The following is a 12,075-nucleotide window of genomic DNA, read 5'->3' on the forward strand; positions in this document are numbered from 1 at the left end:
TAAAAGCTAATTCTTTGAAAAGATAAGCAAAATTGATTAACCATTAGCCAGATTCATCAAGAAAAAAAGGGAGAAGATGCAAATCAACCAAATTAGAAATGAAAAAGAAGTCACAACGGACACCACAGAAATACAAAAGATCATGAGAGACTACTACAAGCAACTGTATGCCAATAAATTGGGTAACCTGGAAGAAATGGATACATTCTTAGAAAAATACAATCTTCCAAGACTGAACCAGGAAGATATATAAAATATGAACAGACCAATTACAGGTATGGAAATTGAGGCAGTGACTAAAAATCTCCCAACAAACAAAAGCCCAGGGCCAGATGGATTCACAGGTGAATTCTATCAAACATTCAGAGAAGAGATAACACCTATCTTTCTCAAACTCTTCCAAAATATAGCAGAAGGAGGAACACTCCCAAACTCATTCTACAAGGCCACCATCAGCCTGATACCAAAACCAGGCAAAGATGTCACAAAAAAAAGAAAACTACAGACCAATATCACTGATGAATATAGATGCAAAAATCCTCAACAAAATACTAGCTAACAGACTCCAAGAGCACATTAAAAAATCATACACCATGATCAAGTGGGGTTTATCCCTGGGATGCAAGGATTCTTCAATATTCACAAATCAATCAATGTGAAACATCATATCAACAAATTGAAGGATAAAAACCATATGATCATATCAATAGATGCGGAAAAAGCTTTTGACAAAATTCAACATCCATTTATGTTAAAAGCTCTCCAGAAAATGGGCATAGAAGGAAATTACCTCAACATAATAAAAGCCATATATGAGAAACCAAAAGCTAACATCGTTCTAAATAGGGAAAAACTGAATGAATTCCCTCATCAAACAGGAACAAGACAAGGGTGTCCACTCTCACCATTATTATTCAACCTAGTTTTGGAAGTTTTAGCCACAGCAATCAGAAAAGAAAAATAAATAAGGGGAATCCAAATTGGAAAAGAAGTAAAATTGTCACTCTTTGCAGATGACATGAGATTATACATAGAAAACCCTAAAGATTCTACCAGAAAACTGCTAGCACTAATTGATGAATTTAGTAAAGTAGCAGGATACAAAATTAATGCACAGAAATCTCTTGCATTCCTATACACGAACAATGGAAGAGCAGAAAGAGAAATTAACGAACCTCTCCCATTTACCATTGCAACAATAGAATAAAATACCTAGGAATAAACCTGCCTAAGGAGGCAAAAGATCTGTATGCAGAAAACTTTAAGACACTGATGATAGAAATCAGAGACAACACAAACAGATGGAGGGACATACCATGTTCCTGGATTGGAAGAATCAACATAGTGAAAATGACTGTACTACCCAAAGCAATTTAAAGATTTAATGCAATCCCTATCAAATTATCAATGGCATTTTTGACAGAACTAGAGCAAGAAATCTTACGATTTGTATGGAAACACAAAGGACCCTGAATAGAGAAAGCAATGTTGTGAATGAAAAATGGACTTGGTGGAATGAGGCTTCCTGACTTCAAACTATACTACAAGGCCATAGTGATCAAGACAGTATGGTACTGGCACAAAAATAGAAAGGAAGATCAATGGAATAGAATAGGGAACTCAGAGGTAAGCCCAAACACATATTGGCATCTTATCTTTGACAAAGGAGGCAAGAATATTTAATGAAATAAAGACAGCCTCTTTAATAAGTGGTGCTGCGAAAATTGGACAGCTACATGGAAAAGGATGAAATTGGAACACTTCCTAACACCATACACAAAAAGAAACTCCAAATGGATTAAAGACCTACATGTAAGGCCAGACACTATAAAACTCCTAGTGGAAAACATAGGCAGAACACTCTATGACATCCATCAAAGCAAGATACTTTCTGACCCACCGCCTAGGATCATGGAAATAAAATCAAGAATAAACACATGGGACCTCATGAAACTTAAAAGCTTTTGCACAGTGAAAGAAACCATAAACAAGACAAGAAGGCAACCCTCAGAATCGGAAAAAATACTTGCCAATGAAACAACGGACAAAGGATTAACCTCCAAAATATACAAACAGCTCATTCAGCCTAATACCAAAAAAGCAAATAACCAAATCCACAAATGGGCAGAAGATCTAAATAGACATTTCTCCAAAGAAGACATACAGATGGCCAACAAACACATGAAAAGATGCTCAACATCACTCATCATCAGAGAAATGCAAGTCAAAGCCACAATGTGGTATCACCTCACATCGATCAGAATGGCCATCATCACAAAATCTGGAAATAACAAATGTTGGAGGGGGTGTGGAGAAAAAGGAACTCTCCTGCACTGTTGGTGGGACTGTAAGTTGGTACAGCCACTATGGAAAACAATTTGGAGGTTCCTTAAAAAACTACAAATAGAACTACCATATGATCCAGTAATCTCACTGCTGGGCATATACCCAGAGAAAACCATAATCCCAAAAGAAACATGTACCATAATGTTTATTGCAGCACTATGTATAATAGCCAGGACATGGAAGCAACCTAAATGCCCATCAACAAATGAATGGATAAAGAAGATGTGACATGTATATACAATGCAATATTACTCAACCATAAAAAGGGGATGAGGTGGAGCTATATGTAATGAGGTGGATAGACCTAGAGTCTGTCATACAGATTGAAGTAAGTCAGAAAGAGATAGACAAATATTGTATGCTAACTCATATATCCGGAATCTAAAAATGGTACTTTTGAACTCAGTGACAACAATAAGGATGCAGATGCAGAGAATGGACAGGAGATCTCGATGTTTTGGGAGGGTCAGGGGTGAAGGGGAAGCTGAGACGAAGTGAGATAGTAGCATATACATATATATGCTACCAACTGTAAAATAGATAGCCAGTGGGAAGTTGCTCTATAACAAAGAGAATTCAGTTCGATGATGGAGGACGGGGAGGGTGGGAGGGAGTCGAGGGAGGGAGGGGATATGTGGATATGTGTATAAATACAGATGATTGACCTTGATGTACCTCAAAAACTGGTACAAGTGTGTAAAGCAATTATATTGCAATTAAAAAAAAAGAATATGTGCTGCTTCTGTTGGATGGAATGTTCTCCATATATCTGTTACGTTTATTTGGTCTAAGTTGTAATTAAGGTGCAATATTTTTTCATTTATTTTCTGTCTGTATTATTTATTATTTCCTTATATTTGGTTAATGAAGTCCCCTACTATTATTGCATTGCTGTCTATTTCTCCCTTTTGATCTGTTATTAACTGCTTTATTTATTTAGGTTGCCTAATATTGGATATATATATATATATATATATATACTGCTACTTTTTCTGAAAAATTAACCACTTATTAATTACATTATTTTCTTTCTCTCTTATTACAGTGTTTGTCTTAAAATCTATTATCTCTCACATAAGTATAGCTAACCCTGCTCTCTTTTGGTTTCCATGTGCATGGAATATCTTCTTCAGTCTGTATACCTTGGGCATATGTATGTCCTTAAATCGGTAATGAGTTCACTGTAGGCAGTTTATGGTTGAGTCTTTAAAAAAATCCATTCAGCCACCATGTCCTTTGATTGGACAATTTGACCTATTTAGATTTAAAATAATTATTGATAAGTAAGGACTTACTATTGCCCTTTTCTTAATTGTTTTCTGAGAGTTTTATAGATTCTTTGTTACATTTTTTTCTCTCTTGCTGACTTTCTTTGTGATTTAGTCATTTTCTATAGTAATATGCTTTGATATCTTTCACTTTTGTGTATCTACTATAGGCTTTTGCTTTATGGTTACAATGAGGCTTACATAAAACACCTTATAATAATCTGATTTAAGTTGATAACAACTTAAATTTCTTGGCATACAAAATCTCAACACTTTTCTTTCTCCCAAACATTTTATATTTTTGGTATCACAATTTATATCTTCTTATATTTTATGTCCATTAACAAATTATTGTAGCTTTATATATTTAATTGGTTTGTTTTTAACCTTTATACTAGGGTTATGATTTATATACTACCATTGAAATATTAGTGTTTTGAATTTGACTGTATATTTACCTTTACTAGTGAGCTTTATACCATTGTGTGATTTTATGTTACCAGTTAGCATATTTTCTTTTATGCTGGAAGAATTCCCTTTAGTATTTCTTGTAAGGGAGTTTGAGGGGTAATAAAATTCTGCTTCTTATTTGGAAACACCTTTTTCTCTCCTTCATTTCAGAAAGATCACTTTGCCAGGTAAAGTATTCTTGGTTGGCATTTTTTTCTGCTCTGTGAATATATTATCCCACTCTCCTGGCCTGCAAGGTTTCTGCTGAGAAACATACTTACAGCCTTATAGGGTGTTCTCTTTTGTGTGACAAGCTTCTTTTCTCCTACTGTTTCAAGGTTCTCCCATTGTCTTCGACTTTTGACAGTTTTATTTTAGTTGCCTTGGTGAATTCTTCCTTGGGTCGAAACTAACTTAACATCTTTAAATGTTATGTACCTGGATGTTCATCTCTTTCCCTAGATTTGGAAAGTTTTCAGCCATCATTTTTTAAATAATCTATCTTACTTTTCTCTCTCTCTCTCTTCTACTTCTGGGTTTCCCATAATGCAAATGTTGTTTAGTTAGTTGGCATTACCTAAATCCCAGAGGCTTTCTTCATTTCTTTCCATTATTTCCTCTTTTTAGTCTGTTTGGATAATTTCAAGTTACTGATCCTCACATTCACTGATTCTTCAGCTGATTGAGTCTGTGTTGGAGCTCTCTGGCATTTTTAGTTCAGGCATTCTATTATTTAGCTCCAAATTTTTCAGTAATTTTTGTTTGTCTATTTTTTTAAGCTCTTTATTGGAATATAATTGCTTTACATTCTTGTACCAGCTTTTGAGGTACACCAAAGTGAATCAGCTGTATTTATACATATATCCCCATATCCCTTCCCTCCCGCGACTCCCTCCCACTTTCCCTGTCCTGGCCCTCAAAGGCATCACCCATGATCGAGTTGATCTCCCTTTGTTATACAGCAACTTCCCACTAGCTATCTGTTTTACAGTTGGTAGTGTATATATGTCTATGCTACTCTCTCACTTTGTCTCAGCTTTCCCTTCACCTCCCACCCCCCAAACCTGTGTCCTCCAGTCCTTTCTCTGCATCTGCATCCTTATTCTTGCCCTGTCACTGGGTTCATCAGTATCTTTTTTTTTTTTAGATTCCATATATATAAGTTAGCATACAGTATTTGTTTTTCTCTTTCTTGCTTACTTCACTCTGTATGACAGACTGTAGTTCTATCCACCTCATTACATATAGCTCCATCTCATCTCCTTTTTATGGCTGAGTAATATTGCATTGTATATACATGCCACATCTTCTTTATCCATTCATTTCTTGATGGGCATTTACGTTGCTTCCATGTCCTGGCTATTATACATAGTGCTGCAATAAACATTATGGTACATGTTTCTTTTGGGATTATGGTTTTCTCTGGGTATATGCCCAGCAGTGAGATTACTGGATCATATGGTAGTTCTATTTGTAGTTTTTTAAGGAACCTCCAAATTGTTTTCCATAGTGGCTGTACCAACTTACATTCCCACCAACAGTGCAGGAGAGTTCCTTTTTCTCCACACCCCCTCCAACATTTGTTATTTCCAGATTTTGTGATGATGGCCATTCTGATCGATGTGAGGTGATACCTCATTGTGGCTTTGACTTGCATTTCTCTGATGATGAGTGATGTTGAGCATCTTTTCATGTGTTTGTTGGCCATCTGTATGTCTTCTTTGGAGAAATGTCTATTTAGGTCTTCTGCCCATTTGTGGATTTGGTTATTTGCTTTTTTGCTTTTAAGCTGCCTGAGCTGCTTTTACATTTTGGAGATTCATTCTTTGTCCGTTGCTTCATTGGCAAGTATTTTCTCCCATTCTGAGGGTTGTCTACTTGTCTTGTTTATGGTTTCTTTTGCTGTGCAAAATCTTTTAAGTTTCATGAGGTCCCATTTGTTTATTCTTGATTATATTTCCATTATTCTAGGAGGTGAGCCAAAAAGGATCCTGCTTTGATGTATGTCAAATTTTTCGCTTTTTAAAAATTATTTTTTAATCTCTTTGTTGAACTTCTCATTTTGTTCTTGCATTATGTTTCTGATTTTGTTAAATTGTATGTCTGTTTTCTCTTAGCTTTCTGACCTTCTTTAGAACAATTATTCTGAATTTTTTCTCAAGCAGTTCATCGCTCTCCTTTTTTTTGAGGGCAGTTATCAGAGGTTTATTGTATTCCTATGGTGGATTCATGTTTCTGTATTTCTTTGTAATCCCCTGTAGGCTTCATAGGTGTCTGCACATTTGAAGTGGCAGTAAACTAGTCTAGACTTTATAGACTATCTTCATTAAGGAAAGTCCTTCACCTGTCCTTGCGTGGAATGCTGGAGTGTGCTGTGGCCCTGGATCAAGTGATATGGTGTGCCAAATGGGGGTGCATGATGTCTTCTCATTTCATGCAGGTGGTTTCCACAACATGGACAACTGTGTGATCTTTGACAGTGAGAGTCATGAGGGGTTCATTGTGACTGCAAAGACTGATGAAGCACTCAGCATTGCCTCCAGATACAGCAGTGAGGAATGTGGGAAGGTGGTGGTGGTGGCCAGAACAAATGGCTCCAATGCACATGCTTGGCTATGGGAACCAGACACCGGTTCCTGCATAGTTGCAGGGGCTGGCTACAGGCACATGATCTGTGATGAGGACCAGGGTCAGTAGCAGGGGCTGGGGCCAACTGCAGGTACACAAGCAGCTGTGATGTCCCAGTCTGTCAATGTGTACTTCCATAATATCAGGGGCTATCCACAGATACCTGTATGGCCAGTTGTCCACTAAAAGTAGTTGGGGAATATTGTGTGCAGGTGCATGAACACAGGTGTTATTTCTGTTCAAGTGCAGTGGAGTAGGCCAGTGACAGGAGTCTGTGCTGACTCTGGGCACCTGAGCAGCTGTAAAGACCTGGGCTGTTGACATAGACTCATGTGGCTACAGGGGCTGGCTGCAGGCATGTGCATAATGATAGTGGCCAGTGATGGGAATCAAAGCTAACAGAGTACATGTATATGACCATACCTTTAGCTGTTGGCATATGGGAGGTACAGGTTTCCAACATGGGTCAGGACCAGCTCCTGATGCAGAGGCAGCTGTGAAGTTTTAGCTATTAGCATGCCCTTGTGTGGCTTCATGGGCTCACCATGAGCACACACCTGGCAGTGGAGGCTGTGGACAGGAGTTGGGGTTGGTGGCATGCAAGTGTAGTACTGTAAGTGCTAGCTGTGGGCAGGCCTGCTGGTGTGGCCAGTGATGGTAGTTGGGGCTAGATCTGGATGTATAAGCAGCTGTGCTGGCCTGGGCTGTTAGTGTGCACTCATGTACCAGCAGGGCCTAGCCATATGCATACACAGCTGTGGAGGCTGGTGATAGAACTTAGGGCTTGCAGGTGCTGGGCTGTAGTTGCTAACTGTGCATTGTACAGTAATGCTGGCCAATGACAGTAGTCAGGGCCAGATGTGGACCCATAAGCATCTGTTGAGGCATTTTCTGTCAGTGTATTGCTGCAGGGGATAGCTTTGGGTACATGCCCAGCAGTAAAATCCAGTGACAAGAATCATGCCACATCTGGGCACATGAGCAACTGCAAAGCTGGGCTATTGTCATGTCCTTGGGCATCTGCAAGTGCTAGCTGCAGATCCTCTCACTGTGGTGGGGTTTTGCTAAGGCACAGCTGCAGAGGCCAGGGTTGACTAACAGTGCAAATCGCAGGGCCAAGGGCTTTTGTGGAGGTGCTGGACTGGGCTGATGAGGCAAAGGGGGTGAGCAGGAAAGGACTCAGGCAACGGACTTTTGTGAATGTGAAAAATTTTTGGACCCTCAGTGGCAAAAGCTGCTGAGGTTCTCTATGGACCATTCTTCTGGGGTCCACGGTGATGTCTCTAGTGATGTAAGCTGGGTGTATCTGCAGCATATGGTAGTGCTATTGAGGTCCTCAGTAGCAACAGCTGCCAGGGTCCTCTACAGAGCAGACCATTGGGAACCACAGTCACTCCTGCCATGGGCCTGATACAAGTAGCCCCTGCCTGACCTTCTTCCTTGTTCCTACCCATCTCTATACATCTCAACTGTGTTGATTTATAGGTGAAGTCAAACCAAAGCAGGTTCTTAGTGTAGTGCACTGAGTGGCTGGGGAGGCTAGTTGATCACCACTTCTCCTTTTCCAAATGACAAGAACTCTCCCAGGCTGGGAAGTCACCTCTTGGTACTGCGCAGTGCAAGCCTGGGGGATGGGATAATGCAGGCAATTTGAAACTGTTCTTCCTACCCATCTTGTGCAATTATTCTCAAGCTTTTTGTTCCACTTTCTTAATGCAACTTAAGAAATTTCCTGAGCTATCACAGAGCTATTTTTTTATTCCTGGATAACTATCTAATTGTTGTCCTTTACTTTAAATCTCTATGTACTTTTATATTTAATGTGATTTTTTTTAATAGAAAGCATACGGCTGGGTGTTGTTTTATGATCCACACTCAGTCTCTGTCTTTTAATTGGTGTATTTAGGCCATTGACTTTTAAAATGATATCGATATAGATGGATTGAGATGTTCCAATTTTGTTACTGTTTTCTATTTACAACTCTGCTCTTTGTTTTTGTTTTCGTCTTCCACTATTTCTCTGCCTTGTCTTGTTTTAATTTAGCATTTTATATTATCCCATTTTTCTCCTTTCTTGGCATATCATTTGTTTCCCTTGTGTTTGCAATATACATTTAAAACTAATTCAAATCCATTTTTAAAAAATAGCATTATATTATTCACAGGTAGTTCAAGGACATTATAACAGGGTATTCTCAGTTCCTCACTTTCCCTTATGAAATTTTTATCATTAATTTCACTTATCCAAAAAACAGAATCATTTCTTTCAAGGCTAATACTATGATTTTGAACAAACAGTTGTCTGTTAAGGATAAGGAAAATAAATGATTTTTCTTTTGCCTTCATATATTCCTTCTCCAACAATTTTTCTTTATTTATGTGGAACATAATTTCTGACCTATATCATTCCAAATTTTCTGAAGATTTTTAAAAACAAATTCTTAAAATGCAGGTCCACTGGTAACTACTTCTCTCAATTTTTATTTGTCTAAGAAACTCTATTTCTCAATCACTTTTAAAAGACAATTCAAATAGATTCAGAATTCTAGTTTGGTAGATTTTTTTCACCACTTTAAATATTTAACTCCATTCACTTCTTGATTGCATGGTTTCTTTGTGTGTGTGTGTGTGTGTGTGTGTGTGTGTGTGCATGCATGCACATGCATGCATGTTATTTCCTTTTTGATTTTTAATTTTTTATTGAAGTGTAGTTGATTTACAATATTATATTAGTTTCAGGTGTACAACATAGTAATTCAGTGTTTTTATAGATTATACTTCAAAGTGACTGTAAAATATTGGCTATATTCCCTATACAGTAGAATATATGCTTAAAACATTTATTTTATACTTAGTAATTTGTACCTCTTAATTCCCTACCCCTCTCTTGCCTATCCTCACTTCCCTCTCCCCATTGGTAACTACTAGTTTGTTCTCTATATCAGTGAGGTTGTTTCTGTTTTGTTATATTAATTTGTTTGTTTTATTTATTAATCCACATGTAAGTAATACCATAGAGTATTTGTCTTTCTCTGACTTATTTCACTAAAAATAATACCCTCCAGGTCTATCCATGTAGTTGCAAATGACAAAATTTTATTACTTTTTGGTGGCAAATGACAAAGTTTTATTACTTTTTCATAACTTGGTAATATTTCACTGTGTATGTGTGTGTGTATATATATATACACACACACATATATAATGCATATATATTTATATATATATGTGATATATATATCACATCTTCTTTATCAATTCTTTTGTTGATAGACACTTAGGTTGCTTCAATATCTAGGCTATTGAAAATAATGCTGCTATGAACATTTGAGTGCATGTATTATTTTGAATTAGTGTTTTCATTTTCTTTGGATATATACCCAGGAGTGGAACTGCTATATCATGTGGTAGTTCCATTTTTAGTTTTTTGAGGTAGTTCCATTCTGCTTTCTATACCGGCTGCACCATTTACATTCCCACCAACAGTGTACTATGGCTCCCTTTCATCCACATCCTTGCCAACACTTGTCATTTGTAGACATCTTGATGATAGTCATTCTGATAGGTGTGAGGTGATATCTCAGTTTGCTTTTGATTTGCATCACTCTGGTGATTAGCAATGCTGAGCAGCTTTTGATGTGCCTATTGGCCATTTGTATATATTTTCTGGTAAAATGTCTATTCAGTTCTTCTGCCCATTTTTTAATCAGGTTTTTTTTTTTTGATATTGATTGTATGTGCTATTTCTATATTTTCAATATTGACCAATTATTGGTCATATTATTTGCAAATATTTTCTCCAATTTTGTAAGCTGTCTTTTCATTTCATCAGTAGTTTCCTTTGCTGTGCAAAGTCTTTTGAGTTTAATTAGGTACCAATTGTTTAGTTTTGTTTTAGTTTCAGTTGCCTTACAAGACAGATCCAAAAAAATATTGCTAGGATTTATGTAAAAGAGTGTTCTTCCAATGTTTTCTTTTAGGAGTTTTATGGGTTCTGGTCTTATATTTAGGTCTCTAATGCATTTTGAGTTTATTTTTGTTTATGGTGTAAGAAAATGTTCTAATTTCTTGCCTTTACATGTAGCTGTCCTATTTTCTCAGAACCACTTATTGAAGACAATTTCTTTACTCTGTTGTATAATCTTGCCTACTTTGTAATAAATTAATTGACCATAAGTGTGTAAGTTTATTTCTGGGCTTTCCATTATGCTCCATTAAAGTATGTAAGTGGTTTGTGCCAGTACCATACTGTTTTGATTACTGTAACTTTAGTATTTTGATTACTGTAGCTATACTACACTATACAGTAGTATAGTCTGAAATCAGAGAGCATGATTTCTCCAGTTCTTTTCTTTTTTCTCAAGATTGCTTTGGTTATTCAGTGTAATTTGTGAATACATATACATTTTAGGATTATTTGTTCTAGATGGTAAAAAATGCCATGAGTATTTTGATAGGGAATGCATGAAATCTGTAGATCTCTTTGGGTGCGTGGCCATTTTTTTAAGAACTTTCATTGAGATGCAGCTGACATACAATAAACTGCATATATTTAGAGTGTACAATTTTATATTTCTTTTCTTATTAGTAATGTATATATGGCAATCCTATTCCCCCCAACCCTCTCTGCTTTCCCCACTTGGTGTCCATATGCTTGTTCTCTACACCTGTGTCTCTATTTCTGCCTTGCAAACTGGTTGATTTGTACCATATTTCTATATTCTGCATATGTGTGTTAATATACAATATTTGTTTTTCTCTTTCTGACTCACTTCACTCTGTATGACAGTCTCTAGGTCTAACCACGTCTCTACAAATGTCCCAGCAAAAACCAGTTCTGAATTTTATTGATCTTTTCTATTTTTTTGGTCCCTATTTCATTTATTTCCTCCTTATTATTATTTCCTTTCTTCTGCTGACTTTGGGCTTTGTTTGTTCTTCTTTTTCTAATTCTTTTAGATAGGAGGTTACGTTGTTTCTTGAGGAAGGTTTTTGTCACTATTAACTTCCCTTTTAGAACAGCCTTTGATATATCCCATAGATTTTGGAAAGTTGTGTTTACATTTTTATCTGTCTTGAGGTATTTTCTGATTTCCTCTTTGGTTTCACCATTGTCCACTGTTCTTTTTAGTAGCATCTTGTTTAGTCTCCACATGTTTGTGTTTTCCCCATTTTCCTTCCTGTAATTGATTTCTAGTTTCACAAATATTGTGGTCAGAAAAAAAATTGCTCAATATAATTTCCATCCTCTTAAATTTGTTGAGACTAATTTTGTTGCCTAGCAAGTGATCTATCCTGGAGAACATTCCATGTACATTTGAAAACACTGTGTATTCTGCTGTTTGGGGGTGGAATGTCCTATAGATATATATTAAGTTCAACT

This window comes from Hippopotamus amphibius, chromosome X (genome assembly GCF_030028045.1).
Source record: "Hippopotamus amphibius kiboko isolate mHipAmp2 chromosome X, mHipAmp2.hap2, whole genome shotgun sequence".
In the NCBI taxonomy this organism is placed as follows: Eukaryota; Metazoa; Chordata; class Mammalia; order Artiodactyla; family Hippopotamidae; genus Hippopotamus; species Hippopotamus amphibius.